This window comes from Polypterus senegalus, chromosome 10 (assembly GCF_016835505.1).
Source record: "Polypterus senegalus isolate Bchr_013 chromosome 10, ASM1683550v1, whole genome shotgun sequence".
In the NCBI taxonomy this organism is placed as follows: domain Eukaryota; kingdom Metazoa; phylum Chordata; class Cladistia; order Polypteriformes; family Polypteridae; genus Polypterus; species Polypterus senegalus.
Window position 1 is genome coordinate 75,642,567 of NC_053163.1, and position 21,269 is coordinate 75,663,835.

The 21,269-nt window shown below is 39.4% G+C and overlaps 1 long non-coding RNA gene across 1 annotated transcript; it reads right to left on the bottom strand.

The window, feature by feature from the left end:
* Positions 1-840: 840 nt before the first annotated feature.
* On the bottom strand, positions 841-14,332 carry LOC120537221. The gene is made up of 3 exons (XR_005635285.1): positions 14,121-14,332; positions 1,403-1,552; positions 841-1,023 (listed from the first exon to the last, which is right to left on the bottom strand). It is a non-coding gene; the product is annotated as an uncharacterized LOC120537221 (long non-coding RNA).
* Positions 14,333-21,269: the final 6,937 nt, after the last annotated feature.

The window sequence follows — 21,269 nt, forward strand, 5'->3', positions numbered from 1 at the left end:
GCAATAACATTTTGTTCCACATCTTGAAAATACTGATGCTAACTGTTCATTACTAATCAAGTGTTACTTCTTAAATGGCATTCCGTGCTTATGTATGTGTTATGAGGTCACTTTGTAGACACCCTTCAAATGAAGAGTTACTGAAATTTGTCACATTATATTAATGTTCTCTATCTATGGTTAAGTAATCTCTAAAAAAGCTACCACTTCAAATATATCAGTGCACACTAATTCAGTCAACATAGAATCGATATTGAGTTGAATCACGGCATTGTGAATTAGAATCAAATCGAATCAGGACATCAGTGCCAATACTCAGCCATAGTGTGGACATAGTCTGAGGAACTCACCCTCCAGCCTGAAATATATAGGATGAATGAATGTTTTCAAATATACACAATACAAAAGCTGTAAATAATACCATATTAACCATAACAAAATTAACAAAAATTGCATAAAAGGTAAAACTCATGGAAAATAATAATTCAAAAATGACAAAAATAACAATAAAATAGTACATAAACATAACCCAGTTTTTTTGTCTATTCTACTTTCCGCTTTTGTATTATTAATGTGTAGCCTTTGTCAGAATGCCTCAAATCTCACAGACTTACCACTGTTTATAAGGTATTGTACGATATAACATCTCCCCACCTTCCCTTCTACATTTATAACCTCAGGCAATTAGGTGTAGTAAAAGACGAGCAGGAGTTAAGTTACACTTTAAATAATGTATTATTGATAATATTCATAAATAATAACAATATGCAAAGTAAAAGTGAATATTTGCAACCATACAACATGATAAATGCTGATGTGTAGTTTCAGGCGGCACACAAACTTGTAGTTACTTTAAATGTCTCTAGTTAAGTCCTCAGTTTTGGTCAGCTTTCTTCAGAACAGGCTGCATGCCTGTCCCAATATGGAAGCTGAATTGTGTTCCTCATGACAATGGTGTGACAGAGAGATACTTCTTCATCAGTTGGTATTAGAGAGAGGGAGGGACTATTCTTCTTGCTGTTCCTATCAATAACAGACATTAGTATTATAAGTAACAAATAAAGACATACAAAATATATATGAACTTATATGCAAAATTTCATAGGAAAACAAACCCTGGCTGTAACATAAAAGTAAGACCTGTTTGCTCATAAAAGTCAGCTTTTGAAAAATACTTCAACGTGGGTATGATTACATATTCAATACAGATGCACTGGGACACATCATAAGTGATATAAGCAGGAGATCTATGAGTGCTTTGAGTCTTTCAACATCAGACACCCTCATCTAGGATAACCAGCCAGGGGGGATTGCGCTGAGTTACTCTATGTTGATGATTTTGTGCGTGTTAACTATTTATAGATGTTATTTTTGGTTTAATTAGTTACATAGGGGAACTTACCTTGAATGTTAGAAGGAGATGTTGATGAGAGAGGAAACAGCAAGACAGCTGTGCAGGTTCACACATTTGCAAAGAAAAAGGGTGAGTGATGGGGCGCTACACCTCATCTGGACGAAGACATGAAGAGGCACCCTGGTGAGAGGTACTGAGCTGCAAGAAAGAGTAAAAGTATGAAAATGAACCCAGTGAATGGAATTACTTACTGAAGAGTAGTCAGAGTTGGAGTGGCTGTTCATGCATGGGCAGGAATTTATTGGCTTGCCTCTAGGTAATGGAACATAGAGGACCTAGAGGCACTAGGTAATTGGGAATGGAGGAAGGGATCAAGGGAGTGGACAAAAATGGGAAGATGGTCATCAGAGATTGCCTACATTGTCCACATTGAGTCCATCTTAGTGGAAGGTGCACTACAGTACTCCTGAGCCACATTAAAATGTAATGGGTGAACTCACTCTTGTTTACCCCCTAGAGCACAGATAATAGGAGATAATGTGGAGAGCTGGATGTTCATTTTATTTGAGTTATTTTTCTTTTGGAAGAAGTCCTTCGTTCCCTGGAACAGCATAAAGAGAGTGAAGGGAAAGTCACTGGGAGTTGTTGTCATGTTTGTTTTTGTTTTCTACTTAGAAAGTCCTAAGTCTAAACTAACAATATAGTACATCCCCCCAGAAGCTGATCCTATTAAATCCTGGTATTCAATTTTAACTGAATTAAATTCTTTCACCAGGATCGATTTACCCAATCTGTATAGAATAATTTCTCAACTGAAACCCTCCACCTGCATCCTTGACCCAATAATATCAAGCTTTTTCAAAGAAGCATCCAATGTGCTAATTGAGAGTGTTCTTGACATAGTAAATTCATCATTAGATACGGGGGTCTTCCAAGACTGTCTTAATACTGCTGTTGTTAAACCCCTACTCAAGAAAAATAATCTGAACTACACTGTTTTTGACAATTTTAGACCCATTTCTAATCTGCCTTTCTTAAATAAAATCCGAAAAAAGGCAGTCATTACACAGCTAAATGATCACTTGAATAAACATGCTATTCTTGATAAGTTTCAGTCAGGTTTTAGTACAAATCACAGTACAGAAACTGCACTTGTTAAAGTAGTAAATGACTTGCGGGTAAATGCAGACAGACACAGCGTATCTGTTCTCATCCTCTTAGATCTGAGTGCCGCATTTGATACCATTGATCACAACATTCTTAGAAATCGCTTTAGTCAGTGGGTGCCTCTCTGGCAACTTTTTAAATTGGTTTGAGTCTATATTTATCAATAGCACCTGATGACCACGACTCTCTTGATTCACTGATACAATGTCTTACTTATGTTTCTGAATGGATGAGTAGTAATTTCCTCAAACTAAATTAAGAGAAAACAGAAATTTTAATAATTGGCAATAATGCATATAATGAGGTTATTAGAAATAAACTTGATGCATTGGCATTAAAAGTCAAGACGGAGGTAAAGAATTTAGGAGTAACTATTGACTCTGACCTGAATTTTAAATCACATATTAATCTGATTACCAGGACAGCATTATTTCAGTTAAGGAATATAGCAAAAGATGGATTCCTTATAACTTTTCAAGATGCTGAAAAATTAATTCATGCTTTTGTTTTCAGTCGACTAGATTACTGTAACGCACTCCTCTCAGGGCTGCCCATAAGAAAGACATCAATTAATTACAGTTAATGCAGAATGCTGCTGCCAAAATCTTAACTACTGTAGGAAAAGAAAATCCGAGCACATCTCTCCAGTTCTGATGTCACTACACTGGTAACATGTGCCATTTAGAACTGATTTTAAAATCCTGCTTATGGTTTACAAAGCCTTAAATAATCTTACTCCATCCTATATTTCAGAATGCCTTTGACCTTACATTCCAAATCGTAACCTTAGATCTTCAAATGAGTGTCTGGTAATATTTCCAAGAGCTAAACTTAAAAGAAGTGGTGACGCAGCCTTCTGCTGTTATGCATGTAAAATCTGGAATAACTTACCGATAGAACTTCTCCAGACTAATACAGTGGAGCACTTTAAAAAATTCCTAAACACCGACTATTTTAATTTGGCTTTCTCAAAGCTACATTTTAGGGTAGCCCTGATAAACTATAGAGTATATGCATTGAATAATCATTTTTTCATTGCTCCACAATCCATACCAACCACTACTTTTCTCTACTGTTCTTTTTCCAGTTTTTCTGTGGTGGTGCCACCACCATCCGATCAAAGCACCATGCAGTCCCTACGTTGAGGGGTTGAAGGCTAGATATCCACATGACCATCATCATCAAATTCCTTCACGTGAAGATTGACAACCATAAGGACTGTTTGAGATCATTAATGTTAGGTAGAATGCCCAGTAGGGGTTGGGTGGTTTCGTGGCCTCGGAACCCCTGCAGATTTTGTTTTTTTTTTTCTCTCCAGTTCATCTGGATTTTTTTCTGTCCTCCAGGCCTTATTTTATTTATTTTTACTTAGTATTGCTAAACTTATTTTTGTTTTAGAAACTTTTCTTTCTTCATCTTGTAAAGCTCTTTGAGCTACACCATTTGTATGAAAATGTGCTATATAAATAAATGTTGTTGTTGTTGTTGTTGTTGAGCAGCCTGGACAAGGGTTAAGGAAAATGATTAGTCACTGTGTTTTTATCTATACTGTATTTGGATTCTTTATTTCATCAGTTTAATCCACAAAAATCAACTTTCATTTTGATGGACTTTCTAGGGTGATTTTTCACTTCATTGATTGAACTTCAACTTTTAACACTTAATTATTTTAGATCTGTTTTTGAAAGCGCCCCTGTCTATTTTTGTATCATCTTAAGTCCCTCTTACTCACGCTGGCTTATCCTCGGTATGACTACTAGATGCCCCCTGGTTAAATCGTTGCAAGGTATGTGGTGGGATACGAGGCATCACAGTGGTCACTCTCCAGCAACAGCAGACCTTAAGGCCTCCCTCTTTGGCCAGAGTCATCTAGTACAACATCAGTGATTTTATTAGCAGGCTTTTTTTTTCGCTGCAAGACATAGTCTTGGATAATGATCCATATAATATTTTCCTAAGACTTAAAAAGTGAACACCTAATCCCTACAGTGTTTATTCACCTCCTTACCACTTTATTAAAATTGATACAGGAGAAAATAATTTCTTCATCGTGAAATAGGGGCTTATGTCAATACTTCCCATGTGAAAAAAACATTGAGCGAGATGAACTGTGGGTTATGAAAACACAGAGTGCGTACAAGAAAGCGAGATTGGATCAATTTTCTGCTCCTATAAAGGAGTACAGTAATGAATATGGCAAATGTAACAGTCAAAGACTCAGTGAGAGGGAGAGATTGGAATGACAATCTCCGTGTCATCTCTTGCATAACAAAACACCTATGTGAGCTAAGACAATAAATACAAACAAATTGACTTCAGAGGCCTTTTGTGTTTCCATTGTACTCCTGCTCTTTTTTTGCCTCGTCATCTGTTTATATACCAGCATAAATTAAGGTTTACAGTGCGAACGACTCCCTAAAACAAATGACAGCACGGTGAAATGTAATAAGAGTGGTTTAGCAATGCGACAGCCAGCCCACGCAGTGGCAGCATCTGGCAGTGATTTATTTATCACTGTAAGCGCTCTTGTAATGCTAGGAGCCCCAGATGCCCTGTAGAAAGGAAATTAATTACTTTACTGAAGCGTGGAATGTACACGGGTGAAGATTAACCAAAGAGATCCATGATCAAGCACTCAAAAGCAGATATTGCCCAGGTCAGTGTCATCCTCTATAATTGCAGGATACTTTGATGATCTAGCTTTCCTTATATTTTATAATAACAAGTTTGATTTTTTTTTTTCTAATCCTCTAATTTAGACTGTTTTAAAATGCAACACTGGATGTTTTTGCCAATAGCCTTCATTAGTGGCTGCGAAGCATTCAATTACCTTTTAATAAATGTGGCCCAGAAAGTTACTTTATGCTGCCCTCTTCTGGTCTCTCTTTTGAATTTTATTTAGGCACTGATGCAGGGCTTCAACAATCACATAAATTACATTCTTTAAAATAAGTATAAAGATAATTGCATCTTTACATTTTCTAAACTCATACATTTGCTTTAAATAGCTGCAAATAAATGATTGCTCATGCCAGAAGCCATTAGCAAAAGCTCAAGTCTCACTCTGCTTACTGTGGAGCTATCAACATCATTACATTCTTAAGCCCACTTAATCGAGTTAGACTTATGAAGGGGTGAGCCTATCCTATCAGCATCAGCAGCAAGGCAGGGCCCAGCCTTGGACAGAGTGCCAATTTGGGATTGACAGTCAAACTCACTGGCACATTTTGGGTATGTGAGAGGAAGCCCCACACAGGAAAGGACCAGGCACAGGATTCACATCCAGGATGGTGGATTCTGCAAGGTGGCACCCTACCCAAAACCACTTTAAATCTCTCCATTATAATAAAAAAAATCTTGGGAAGAGAGATGAGACATGACTTTCTCAGAGTGATACTTTCGCATCCTGTGATATGAGACGTTGTGTCAAGAGATTTAACGATGCCCGGAGCTGGAAATAAAAGACAAAGGGTATATGACAAAGTAGAACGTCGTAAAGAATTCAAAAAACGTTGGCACGATACACATACAGAGCAGGTCAAAAATAATGAAAGTACTAAAATTCAAAAGACTCAATAAAATGATACTAAACATCGCATTAGCTCAAACAAACGGAAATTATTACTCGGTGAAATAATGGAACAGAGAAAAGAGATTGAATCTATTGTTTGGATTTAAACTTTAAGTCAGAGACTTGTAGATCGTCTAATTCGTGTTGCCATCAGGAAAAAGTAGTGTTTCTTCCCAATGAAAGGATGTGTTGTTTGGTAAAAGTGAAATTCACATACGCTGTCACGCTTGGGACACAGAGTTGCACAAATACACAAGAGATTTTAGAAACAGAAACGTTATTCAGACAATTCAAACAAACAAGCCAGCAGCTGATTGAGCCAAGAGGAGGTAAAAAAGGGTTTCAGAGGAATGACCGCGTCTCCTTGTCTTCACAACGTGAGTGGCAGAGATGCGAAGTGGCTGGTGCATAGCACAGGCCGTGGGCGGGGGGTTGGTGAGTGAAGCGAGCAGGGGCAAAGCCCCCTAGTACTTTTCAAACAAATCATATGCTTATTTATTTCGACTTTTACAGTAGACAGAGATGCGTAAGGGTCAATAATTAAGCAGAATGGTTGCATAGCAACAGACTGGTAAAGCATGAAAAACTACATGTAGAAACATAAATGATGGGATGTCCACGTACCTGTGAGTTCTGCATAATGTGTCAATATTGTAAAATTCTTTATACAGCATCTAACACAACTGTCTCAAATGGCCTTACAAGGCAACTACAGTAAATAGAAGCTGATAATCGTGCCAATGTACGATTTGGTAAGAGTGTTTGTCAAGGTTACGAGGGGCTGGAATCTATCCCAGCAGCACTAGTAATATGGCAGGAGACAGCCGAAAGCTTGGATATGCTGCCAGTCTATTGAAGGACCCACTAACGCATGCACCCAAACAAGCCAGGAAGCACTTCTTTATTAAAAGAGTTGTGAGACTCTGGAACAAACTACCAAGTCATGTAGCTGAAGTAGAAACTTTGACAGCCTTTAAGAAGAAGCTGGATGAGATACTGGGTCAGAAATGGGCTTGATGGACTGAATGATCTCCTCTCATTGGTCAAATTGTCTTTCAACAGGGCCAGTGAACGTTACCTGTATGTCTTTGGGGATGTCAGAGGAATACAGGAGTGCTTGGAGGAAAAGTCAAGCAGACAAGGAGAGAACATGACCTCTCCACAAAGACAGCAGCTGGGCACAGGATTCAAAGCCCGAATTCTGGAACTGTGAAGCAGCCATGTGCCATGCTGCCCAATGAACATTTTTTTTAAAACAAAATTTCCTTTTCACATTAGAGCTTAAAGGAACCTGCCAGATCTTTATTTATTTATCAATAAAAGTGGGGTGATATGTAAGAAATCTGAACGAGGTTTAGATGATGTAATGAAAAATCACTCAGTGCATCCATTATTAAACCTGTCTTATTCAGCAGCGTGCCACTGATGTGAAGAAGTATCGCAGGAGCTGCATTGGTGTAGGTTAAACAGCTTCCAATTGCAGTCATTCTATAGCATTTATTTATTTATTTATTTAAAGGCGCACATGCGTCTCGGTGCCCTCTCAGTTCTGTAATGGCTGCTATGAGGTGAGGGTTTTATTCTTTTGGCTTCTTATAGTGTTTCAATTGTTAGTCAACATTATTATTTTAATATTAAATGTAAACCTCTTTTGTATTACAGGGCATGCATATGATGAGACCCTGAAAACATTTTGTATTAGAGGTATCTGTTATGTTTAATAATTTTAAATTTTCTAAAAAAAATAAAAGTTAAGTATCACTTCTGGTTAATAGAAATAGCCCAAAAGTTGATAGAAATCTATGTTTTGTACCTAATACTTGTATGCAAAATTTGTTTGACCCAAATGAGAGCTTACTCAAGTTATCGTGTTTACATATACACACATAGACAGACACACGGACATAATTCCAAAAATGGCATTTTCGGACTTAGGGAGGTCTAAAACGTTGAGATGCTTCAAAATCTTTTGTGACAGATAGGGGGCGCTGTCATCCCCTTGAACCCTCAGATCAGACGTCAGACACCAGATAAAAGTCCAAATAATGACTTTATTATAATAATAATGTGCAGAAGGCACCTCTACCTCCACAATCCTCAATAAATCAATACAATTCTCAATATTAACAATCCTCCAATCCACTCAGCAGCTCAGTCACCCTTCCTCCCAGCTCAATCTGCTGGGGTTTCCCATGGTCCTTTTATAGTTCTTGACCTGGAAGTGCTTCCTTCCCTCAGTTCATGTGATTTCCCAGCACTTCCAGGTCAGATGAAAATTCCTTCGTCTCCTTAGCCCGGAAGTAGGTTTTCTCTTCTGTCCCCCTGACTGCAAAATACTTCTGGGCTATACGGACGATATAAATCTCTGAGCCTCCCTGCAGCGTCCCCTAGCGGCCCCCATGGTATCTAGCAGGGCTGTGCATTTAAACTCCAAGGTCCATGAGGACCTGCTGGAATTTGGGGCACCTCTATGTTTCAGGGAGGGCTCCATCTGGCGGCCTGGGGGTATTGGCCGGGATAACCTGCCGGCCATATACCACACTTGAAATGGAATTTTTGGAGGATTCCAATACTTTCCCCATACTTCATATACAAGAAAGTCAGGTAGGTCTAAAACATTGAGATTCATCAAAATCTTGACATCGAAAATTTGGATGATTACAATACTTTCCCTATACTTCGTATAAAAATGTCACTTCTGTAATGACTGCTGTGAGGGCATTCAGGTGCTGAGAATCTGTAAAAATGTTGGATTACAGTGAAATAAAGAATTAGAGACGTGTTGGACAAACCCCTTTTAGTCGCCTCTAAATGCACATAAACCACAATGTAGAGGAGAGCCAGAGACAAAGCAGCAGACGGAAACAACAGGTGAAAATGATTCCAAGTCTGACTTTTTCAGCACTGAATTTACTGTTAAAATAGAACAACATTAGAAATCTGACAAAGGAGAGGAGACCATTCAGTCCATCAAGCTCATTTGTTCAGTTAATAGCAAAGCTGTCCCAGGTACTTCTTAAAGATTGCCAAGGTTTCTGCTCCAATTACATGTCTCAGTAGTTCATTTCAGATTCCCACAATTCTTGGAGTAAAGAAGTGCTTCCTGGTGGCAATCCTAACTGCACTCTTCTCCACTGGTGTCCTTGAGTATGTGATTTGCGATTCAGCTGGATCCACTTTATCGATGCTTCTGAAGATTTTGCAGGCTTGGATTAGGTCCTCCTGCAGTGTCTTTTGCTTGAGACAAAGAAGGATTCATTGTCTGACAGAGTAGGACATGTCCTTAAGTCCTGGAATGTTCCTGGCAGCTCCTGACTGCTATGATTTTTTTTGTAGCGTGGTGACCAAAACTGTACATAACACTCCGACCTAATGTATTGTACCATCCCAGTTTGATGTCCCCAGTCTCAGCATTTGGCTACCCTAACCAGAAGCCAATGGGCTTAGATGACAAACCTAACATGAACTGGCGTTAAGGTCCCATCCCAGAGAATGATTTTAAATAACACGTGAACTGATCTGTAGAGATGAAGAACAAGCTGATTCAGAAGAGAAAGCTCTCGATTTGCTAGTCAATATACGGCCCTACCCTCATCTGTGGCCATGAGCTTTGGGTAATTACTGAAAAAATTAGATTGCGGGTTCAAGCGGCCAAAACCCGGAGTGTGGCTAAGCTCTCTCTTAGAGATAGACATCTGGGAGAAGTTTGGAGTAGAGCTGCTGACCCTCCACATTGAGAAAAGTCAATTTAGGTGGTTCAGGCATCTGATACAGATGCCTCCTGGGCACCTCCCTGTGGAGGTTTTATGGCACAACCTGCCGAGAGGAGATCCTGTGGAAGAAAGGAGGATTATATCACTCAGATGGCCTGGAAGGCCTTGGGATCCCACAGTATGAGTTGGCAAGTGGAAAATGAATGAAAGAATGAATGAGGACTTGGCCAGGGTGGGCTGGAGAAGTGAAACTGCTTCTGTGGCTGGCCATATCATAACCAGAGACAGAGAAATATTAGAGTTTGCCTAATTTGGTGGGGACTACATCTCATTTAGTGTGTACGGCCAGTACAGAAAGAAGAAGTTTTCATTGTCCCCTGTCATTCTGCATTTAACTGAACTCCTGTTGTAATTAAGCAAGCTGTTATTAACCCAAATTCTATCTTTTAGTGTCAATCTAAAAATGACAGAACTAGGTTTCCTAAATTTTAAATGGCATTTAGCAAGCATTCAAATATATTGCAGTGGGATAATGTAGTATTTTTATTCTGGATTTAAAGATATCCATCATCACATTATGATTTCATTCCATTTTTCCAAATAAGCCATTACTTACTAATGACCCTGCCATTGAGTCTGACACAGAAGTAAGTGTGGCCTTTTATTCGGTGCCGTTTGCCACTGTGTCTATTCTGCTCCTTGTAAAATGGCACTATGTTAGGGTACAGGTAAGGGAGCAAATCCACAGCAAAAAATAAGTTAATAGGAACACCACAAATGACAGTTATGTAAGCTTTAAAAGAGACTGCAGAAATACTAACATTTCTAGATGTCTTAACAATGTAAATCAAACACTATTGTGATTTTTTTAAATGCAGAAAAAATGAAGAAGTAGAAAAAGACCAGCTAAATAAAGTTACTGATTGTGAAACTGAGCAGCTCCTAAACCTGTAGCCATTGGGGCTGACCTTGAGAAGCCCTACCATAGTGGTTACAGGATATTTTTGACATATGGCCGAGGTACTCATATTTTAGGTACACCCCTGTCTATTCAGTCAGAGACTATGCTGTCACTTCTCTTTAAAGCTAACAACCATGCCAAAGGATACAGGCTTGTTATTGGTTTATACAATCACATTATGCATTAAAACATCACAAAAAATATTTAATTCACCTGCAAGTGCATTTTGTATGTCTGTATGCATTTTCTAGTGTATCTCACACACTATTGAATTAAAACATGAACGCTGTCAAAACAAAACAATGCAATTACAAATACACAGATATTCCTTATTCATTTGTCATTTTGTTACATCACTATTTCACTTCACAAGAGTATTCACATGTCCAGTTGCATGTGTGATGTGTTTTTTAGTTAGTCAGATAACTGGCACTGCATGGAGTCAACAAGAGAGGTGTATGGTGGAGTGTAGCCACTTAGGGTCACTCTTATGGAGTCATTTAAATGTTCATCTGTCAGTCTTGTTCTGAACTTTGACTTCATGACATTCATGTCAGACTCACAGAGGTATGTAGACCCGAACAAAGCAGACATTTTCAGAGCTGCTTGATGAAGATTCTTATAGCTATCTGGCTCCAATAAGCTCCACAAATGCTGATAATGCTGTTGAGACTTTAACTGCACATTATTTTGAAGGTTTACTAATATATAATATATAAAATCCAATGGCTGTCTGTACGATTTTCACGAGAGAACTACTTAACAGATTTAGATTAGGTTTTTTTCTATAATTTACTTGAACATTCCGGTAGATTTTGCAACTTCTCTCATTTCGCTGTGTATCATAATTCACTTGCGGTACCGATTTATTTATGCGAATCTGAGGAACACGCAGTGGGCTGAATGGAGGGGCCTTCCTCACTCACTTGCCAGATTTGGGTCGTGTTCCTTAATTCTGCTTAGCCAGTAAACGAGAGAACAATTGAATTCAACTTTGTTTGATATTTAAAATAAAGTATTACTTTGGTCTTGATGAGTTTGAGTCCAGATATTCTCTTAAGTGTATGCCACATTGAAAATTCAGATTGTGGATCGTGATATGATTTTTTGGAAAGATCGCCCACCCCTAATTTGACTAATCAAGTTTTCAAATTGGAGTTTGCATGTTCTCCCCGTGTCTGCGTGGGTTTCCTCCGGGCACTCCGGTTTCCTCTCACAATCCAAAGACATGCCGGTTAGGTGGTTTGGCAATTCTAAATTGGCCCTAGTGTGTGCTTGGTGTGTGGGTGTGTTTGTGTGTGTCCTGCGGTGGGTTGGCACCCTGCCCAGGATTGGTTCCTGCCTTGTGCCCTGTGTTGGCTGGGATTGGCTCCAGCGGACCCCCGTGACCCTGTATTCGGATTCAGCGGGTTAGAAAATGGATGGATGGATGGATGTAAGTTTTCAAATTTATGTACGATTCCTACCCTTTGGCGAGCTACTTGGAAAGGGGTTGTGAGCTACCGGAAGCTCGCAAGCGACGTGTTGGAGACCCCTGGTTTAGACATAACATATACATTACAATACTGTAAAGTCACTCCTGGAGTATTAAAGCAGACAAGCAGAAGTTCCATCAACAATAACTCAAAATATCCAAATGAAATCTGCACATATGAAAGGAAACAAAATTGAAAGAAAAACACAAAGTTCCCATGGCCACATTTCTTTTTTATTCATTTTTTTTTTCTGTCCAACATCAGCACTGGTTGGTGTTCCTGGAGTGCTTATTGCAACATTACATCGACATATTGCACAGTAAAGACAGATATTCACCATTTGCACAAAGGCTGCAGACAGGGGGTGCTGCTGCTGCCCTCTGCTTAACGCCCCAGTACTACATTGCTGTTCCCTTTCCACACGGGTGCACTTGTCCGTAAAAACAGGGACCTTGCTTTTAGTAGAAAACTGCACTATTAAGAAATTGCAAACATCTTGAAAATGTGAACACAAACAAGTGTTTTAAAATGTAGAACTCATTTTGACTCCCTGTACCTGTTAACCAGTACCTGGATTTTACGCCATTTATAATTAGAACTTAAAGCTTTTACAGAGGCTCTCGCAAAACCTCAAAGACCATTTTCAAAAATGTTTGTTTTTTTTTCTTTCAATTGACTTATGGCCACAAAACCCAGGGACAGGACAACTCCTCACTAAACTGCTGACAGCCAGGAGTGAAAGGCTTCAGAATATGCTACAGCAGTTAAAGGAAGAAGAGCCAGGGATGCTGGTGACAATCCGTAAAAACAGTGAGCACACGTGTATATTCATATTCCCATTTTTAGTGAAACATGCAAGGCATAAATGTGAAGAAGACCCAGTGACAAAATCCATGCAGGGACAAATGTCTACAAGATGTCGTTTAGAAAATTAGCATAGCAAAAAGATAAAAAGATGAGGAGCTTACTTAAAATGGGGGCTGATGCGGGGAAAAAACTGCCAGGAAAAATCAAAAGGCGGACGAGTGTTTACGAGCGGCCATTTAAATCTGACCATGTGATTTTCCTGGGAGGCAATTTCCAAAAGTACAATCATCAGCGGGCAGCACAGAGGGTAAGGAGACCTGGGTTCACTTCCCGGGTCCTCCCTGCGTGGAGTTTGCATGTTCTCCCCGTGTCTGCTCCGGTTTCCTCCCACAGTCCAAAGACATGCAGGTTAGGTGCATTGGCGATCCTAAATTGTCCCTAGTGTGTGCTTGGTGTGTGTGTGTGTGTGCCATGTGGTGGGCTGGCGCCCTGCCCGGGTTTGTTCCTGCCTTGCACCCTGTGCTGGCTGGGATTGTCTCCAGCAGACCCCTGTGACCGTGTGTTAGGATATAGCGGGTTGGACGATGACTGACTGACTGACTGACAATCTGGATTTTGTGCTCATCTTCTTTTTGCTCAGAGGGTGAGTTTTCTAAGGGGGTACAGCACAATCGGCCTCACCCTTTTGATAAATCACTCCATATATCATGGTGAAGTTTGCACATGTTTTACTTTCTGAAACCAAAAGAATGGATTCTTCATTTCACACTTTTATTCCTAAGAAGATAAACCATACATAAAGCTAAACTCACAGGTTTAACAAAATCAGTAATACTTTTACTAAAGAAAAACCTTATGGTGTGAATTGTAGCTCCTGTCAGAACACCAGGCAGTATGATGGCACAGTGGTTAGCGCCTCAGGCTCACACCTTTAGTTTCCTGGGTTCAAATCCAGCACCTGGTGGGTATCCTTGTGGAATGTCTGCAGAGGGTTTCCTAAGACACCCCCCCCAGACTTCTATACAGCACTGGTTCCTGCTTTGCATCTGATGCTTCCAGGACTGGCACTTACCTCCCACATCCCTCAACTGGACTGAGATGGGATGAAAATGTTCTGCTAGAATAACCCACTTTTGTTTCCTTCCTGTGGGGCTGAAACACTTTTCAGTCACAGTGAAAAAGCTGTAAAAGAACATATTAGAAGATCATATTCTCAAATAAATGCATAAATAAAAACACAATGATAGGTGAGCATAAAGAATGAAATGTGTTTTTCTTACTTTTATCTTTCTGCATTTATTTATTTTTTCATTTACATATGTCAGTGACACCACAAACAGCATGAAATTTGTGTTGAAATGAAAACTGCCATGTCAAGTTGAGAGGGAGGGCTTTAGCAGGCACGGTTTCTTTCATTGGTGAATTGTCAGCAGAGCACCATAGATATTTGGCCATCATGTGCTACATTTATAGTCAAGTCAATTTTCTTTAGGGAGCACATTTAAAATCAACTGAAGTTAACTAATGTTCTGTACAGCTTCCATAAATACACCAACACAGCACAAACAGTATATAAATACACAATAAAAAATAAACCAAAAAAATAAATACTAACATGCAAGTTCAAAAAGCTAAGGCACACAGATTTTAAAGTGACCAAAGTTGGTGCTGACCTTCTATAATAAGGTTGACTATTCCAAAGCATAAAGCATAGGGGCAGCCATTGCAAAAGCACAGTCTTCTCTAAGCTTTAGTCTAGTAACTTGTCACAACCCATAACCTCTGGTCAGAGGACCTCAGTGATCGTGAAGGAGAGTATGGGTGAAAGAGGTCAGTTAGATAAAAGGGGGCTAAACCATTCAGGGACTTCAAAACAAACAGTCAAATTTTAAACTCGATCCTGTAGTGAACAGGAAGCCAGTGAAGAGAAGCTAAGACTGGTATGATGTAATTCTGTTTTCATGTGCCTGTTAGAAGCCTGACAGCAGTGTTCTGGACTAGCTGAAGATGAGCAAAGGATGACTGATTAACTGCAGTTTATAATAAGTTGCAATAGTCAAGCCGAGAAGAAGCAAATGCATCAATTAGTGTTTCAAGATCATGTACAGTACAGAAAGAAAGGGCGTGACCTTAGCCAATACCCTGAGATGATAGAAACATACTTTAACAACAGAGTTCATTTGTTTATCAAATTTGAAGGAATATCAAAAATCAGACCAAGATTTTCTGCTAAGGGTTTACAGTAGGTTTTGAAGGGACCAAGACTAATTTCTATAAGAAAAGTAAGATCAAAAGGTCCAAAACACACAACCTCTGCTTTTTTGTCATTTAAACTAAGAAAATTTTAACAGGCAGACACCACGCGTCAGATATGGCCTCCTGATTGGATGATGTGTTCAGAGCTTCTAGAATTTAAGTATCAGCTTTGTGAAGTCATTCTGGCCAATGTTTTCTTGTTGGGCTCACACAGTCATAACCCTAAGCAGGCACTTTGCTGGCTTTGGGCACCCTGTGGCTCACAGGCAAGTACAGAGTTGTGACTGTGAGCGTCCCCTTTACTGGTGATTCACCAATCACAAAACAGTACTTGTGAGGACCCACCCTCTCAACTTCAACAGGTAAAAAGGACAGTTTTCATTTCAAGCCATATTTCATGTTGCAGAGATCCACCTTAAAGAAAGGACAAGCGTCTGTTAGTCTGCCTGTGTCCCCGTATGGTTGCTTTTTCTCTGTCATTCCCACAGTTGATGCACCACAAACTTTTTTTTTAGCAATAAAATACATTGCATTTGTCATGTCATTCCAACAGATGGAGCATCAGACACATTCACTCTGTTTTTAAGAATCCAGTACCAAATGGCACACAACAGAGACACAGGCATTGCATAGTGCACTGCTAATTTTCATGCCGACGTCTACGTGGATTACTTAGATTTCAACCCATCTTAGACAGGTAGCATAGCTAGTAAATAAATAAATACATAAGGAAATATATATTTCATGGCACATTTATTTATTTATGCTCACATGTCATTCATAGTCTTTTCATTTATTTATTTATTTTCACATTTCACAATACTTTTTATTATTTGCTTGTCCCAAAAATTCCTCCATGCAGAATAAGTCAAATATTTAACTCTCTGTCTTCTACCAAAACTCTCCTACTGTTGCTCTGAAGTAAATGACCCTACAAATGGACAGCCAATGAAACTGTTATCATTTAAAATCATAAAGACACTATCATGGTAAATCCAGCATTTCAACTCTGCTCAGGGTTAAAAGCTGAAAACAGTATAAATCCTATAATTCAGCATATTTTTCCTTCTGAAAAGCAAAGAACAATACACCCTCATAAAGTTGCACAACAGCCAGGAATAAATGGATGAATAAATAAAAGAGAACAATTCAATGACACTGGCAAGAAAATGATTCATTTTGTGGGCTTCAGATGGTTAAGGCACCTGTGCTATGACAGCCTGGACAAGAAAGCCAAATGAAGCCAAGAGAGGAGGGCGACACTCCAAAGTGAAAAAGCGCTTTTCCCTGGCACAGCTCACTGTTTATGGCTTTGTGGGTGCTCAGTTTCTTTTTTCATCATCCCATCTTTTTAGCCTGACATACACAATGCTGTTTCTTCTGAGAGTCAGGTTCACGGGTACACACATTTTTTTTTTTTTTTACCCATAACTACACAATATTTGCTCTCTTTAGTCAGATAACGTAAACATTTCTTACACTGGCAATATGTTGAAGAATTCAGAGTGCAGTTACCAAAGAGGCAAACTACAGAATAAGCGAGGCCTGACAATCAGTTACTGTATGTACAGTAGTTGCTGTTTACAACCAGACTTGAGATATTTAAGTCAGGTCACCCGCTGTGGGGGTGAAATTATGTTCAAGGTGGAGCACCCGATAAGCAAACATAAGCAGAGTCCAATTCATAGCGAAGGTTCATATTTACATACAGGTATGCACCATTTTTTGATGTTAAAAAAATGACTAAACTTGAATAAATTACCAAACAAACCTAAACATTTCCCTAGTTAATTTGTCTTAGATGCCCCTCATTAGTCGTTTGCTTAATGTGAGCAACCATCTTGGACACTCTGAGCCACTTAACATGCACATCACGTGCCTACCAAACAGACGGCATTACAGCTACCAGACACAAATTAAACAAATATTCCCCCAAAAATCATCAATAAAAAATACATACATTTTAAATCTTGTGTTTTCATGGAGAAAGGAAATAACCTTTCTGATAGAACGGGACACATTAGTGACCAATGCAGTACAATGGCAAACATTGATGAGAAATAGGAATAAAAATCTCATGTTAGTTTGTGTCGCTTAATCCACATGTCAGCTATCCAGTCGTGGGCTCAAAATGCCAAAACACATGGCTTTTTTTGCTAAAATATTGTTAAAAATTGACAAATAATAAACAAGAAGGTAAAAGCATTATGGGAAAGATTTTTTCATTAGTCAGAAGTTCTGTCTTCAATTAAAAAAGTCCTTCCCATTATGCTTACATTTCCTCTTTATGATTTTTGAAGTCAATATTTAACGATATTTTAACAAAAAAGCATGCATTGTGCACATGCTGAGCATACAACTGGGTAGCTGACATGTGGATTATGCAATGTGAGTAACGGGAGATTTCTTTTTTTCTGTTTTGTTTTTTCACAATGTTTGCCGTTGTACAGCATTGCTCTCTGTTGGGTTCTGTTCTATCAGAAATTTTGTTATGTCCCTTCTTACCGATAACAAGAGATTACAAATGTTTCTTGCCCACCACTGGAAACTGCAAGGAATAAGTAATATATACAGTGGAACCTCGGGTCACGAATGTCTCGAAACACGTACAAATCGGGTTACGACCAAAAAGTTTGCCAAACTTTTGCATCTGTTCATGACCACACACTTGGATGACAAACAAGCCTTCCCTTCCGGTTTGAACGCGCCGATGATTTCCACACGTGTTCAGTCTCTCCCTGTGCAATGAGCGAGAGAGATAGTGTGTGAGAGAGAGAGAGAGAGAGAGCAGTTAAAGAATGCACTGGGCTTGTTTTTAAAGACACTGCAAGGTTAGTTTTCTCTGTGTTATTCAATGTCTTTACATTTAGTTTACTATTAAACTGTGCATTCTATGGTATAATTAACTATTTTTGTGCTTAAAAATCCATCCATCCATCCATTTTCTAATCCGCTGAATCCGAATACAGGGTCACAGGGGTCTGCTGGAGCCAATCCCAGCCAACACAGGGCAGGAACCAATCCTGGGCAGGGTGCCAACCCACCGCAGGACACACACAAACACACCCACACACCAAGCACACACTAGGGCCAATTTAGAATCGCCAATCCACCTAACCTGCATGTCTTTGGATTGTGGGAGGAAACCCACACAGACATGGGGAGAACATGCAAACTCCACGCAGGGAGGACCCGGGAAGCGAACCCGGGTCTCCTAACTGCGAGGCAGCAGTGCTACCACTGCACCACCGTGCCGCCTGCTTAAAAATCTTTAAAAAAAAATATATTTACATACAGCTCGTACAATCCGGAATGGATTAATTGTATTTACATACAATCCTATGGGGGAAATTACTTCGGGTCACGACCAAATCAGGTTGTGACCAGAGTTTTGGAACGAATTATGGTTGTGACCAGAGGTTCCACTGAAAAAAATATTTTTAGATGGAGTATTCCTTTGATGATATGGCAAGTAGTTTTTGATGTCCATCCATCTTCTAACCCGCTGAATCCGAATACAGGGTCATGGGGGTCTGCCAGAGCCAATCCCAGCCAACACAGGGCACCAAGCAGGAACCAATCCTGGGCAGGGTGCCAACCCACCGCAGGACACACACAAACACACCAAGCACACACTAGGGCCAATTTAGAATCGCCAATCCATCTAACCTGCATGTCTTTGGATTGTGGGAGGAAACCGGAGGAAACCCACGCAGACACGGGGAGAACATGCAAACTCCACGCAGGGAGGACCTGGGAAGTGAACCTGGGTCTCCTAACTGCGAGGCAGCAGCGCTACCACTGCACCACTGTGCCGCCCTAGTTTTTGATGTGCACATCATAATCCTTACACTACGGTGTGATTCTTTTTCATTGTAATGTTTGTTTTGGACTGATGGAATGGTCCAAATAGACAAAATTCTTATAGGTAAGCACAGGAGATGTGTAAACATTTCTCTTAAATGAAGAGGCAAGAAGAGTAGTCTGAAAACAATCAGGACTGTTAGACATGAAGATGTAAGACTGGCCATTAAAACCAAACAGAGCCAAAAATCTGCACCAGAAGAGTTTCTCTAACACTTTAACTTTTGATACTCACAGGTCATCATAATAAGCTGGACCCTTGATTAATGCAAATGTCCGTGGCTGCCATAATGACCCTTCACATGACATATAAATCATGGGGCTAACAACCACTTAGCATCATAGTGAACATACACACAAAATGGTGACAATCATGAAATCTACACACATCAATGAAATCTACACCCATGAACAAACTAATATAAACAAGTGAAAATGAATATTAAATAGAACAGGGGTGGCCAATGTTGGTCCTGGAGGACCACAGTGGCTGCAGGTTTTAGTTCCAACCCAGTTTCTTAATGAGAAGTCAATTATTGCCGATGAAGCACTTATTGCTCAAGTGTGATGCTTCATTTTAGTGGTCTCGCTTGTTAAAGTTCCTCTCCCTTTAATTGCTTATTCCAGTCTTAAAAAGCTGCACTCTGTGTGTCTTTAATGGCTCCTGATTAGCAATAAGCAATAAGTTCTCCATCTAACATGTTTCCACTTACACCATGTATGAATTCATCATGCATTGCTTGGTTTAATAAAACACTTACGAGAAAAATGTGACGGACTGAAAAAGATCTGTTTTAGGCCTCAAATCACTTAAATGATCTCCTTGGAAAGGAAAAAGTCTACGATATAAAAACCTAACATTGCACCCTAACAAGCCATACAATTAAATAAACTCTGAGATTGGCAAGGATTTCGAATTAAACAATTGGGCTGGAATGAAAACCTGCAGCCACTGCGGGCCTCCACCCCTGAAACAGAATATGCAAACAACATAATACTGCTCAGTACACCGGACATGTCATAAGACCACTGGAAGTGAAAAGAAGGTTAATACTTGGGAATGATGGGTTATTTTCCAAATTCCTTACAACAAATACATCAGAAAATGGGGAATGCTAGCTGCACAGAGATGGCATTCAAATAATGATGAGCGAAACTGATAAGTTTTGATTGAAAATAACACTAAAATTCAGTTTGCAATTACGAAACACAAAACTTACTAAAAATATAAACATTTCAAAGTTTCGAGGATTTTTTTGCATTGAACAATAAGGAATACTGTTGCCGAAAGCCTTGTTCACATTTTTATGTTAACTGGTGTTCTTTTCCACGGCTGCCTGTGTAATGGAGGTAATCAACTACATACTGTAGCTGAAAAATCAATTTTATGTGCACCGCTTGTTCACATCATTATAGAAAACCTCAGTGTGTTTTTTAAAATTGTGAAATGCTCCATATTTTTCACATGAAGATGTGTTTTCTCCACAGGACATCTAACTCCACAAGAAGCAGCCTGCCCTCCACTGGACCAGCTGTTACCTTGCAACTGCCCTTTTCGGCTTCTGGATTCCAGCAGATGAACTTGATGGAACGTGTGCTCCATACATGGTGGGGCTTCTGTATCCAATGCATCCTTAGGACTGCCATCACTAAGATTATACCCGTAGAGCAACCACAACTCACACCTGCAAGGTCAGCAGAATGTCTATATGTGGCAGGAAGTGAGTCTGGTTATTTTTTTCTTTTTGTTTCTCTAAAGATTTTATTTACATATGAAATGACAGACAGATGTGTGTAGAATGAATGCATGTATATGGTTCCAAAAAGACCTAAACGTTTTTCTTCTTGTCTCTATAAAAAACAATTTTTTTGCGAATCGAAACACTGAGTTTCGCTGCACATTCATTTTCATGCAAATTGTTCCGCCCATCACTGCTCCCAATATAAGTGAATAAAGATGCATGGCAACACTGCACCAGTTTAGCATTCTGATTTGATAACAAATCAACTAGGAAGCATGGTGACCGATTTGAAAAAAAAACTTCTTTCAAGTGTGCTGTTCCTGTTAAAAGGTTAAACACAACCATTATTTTAAAATATA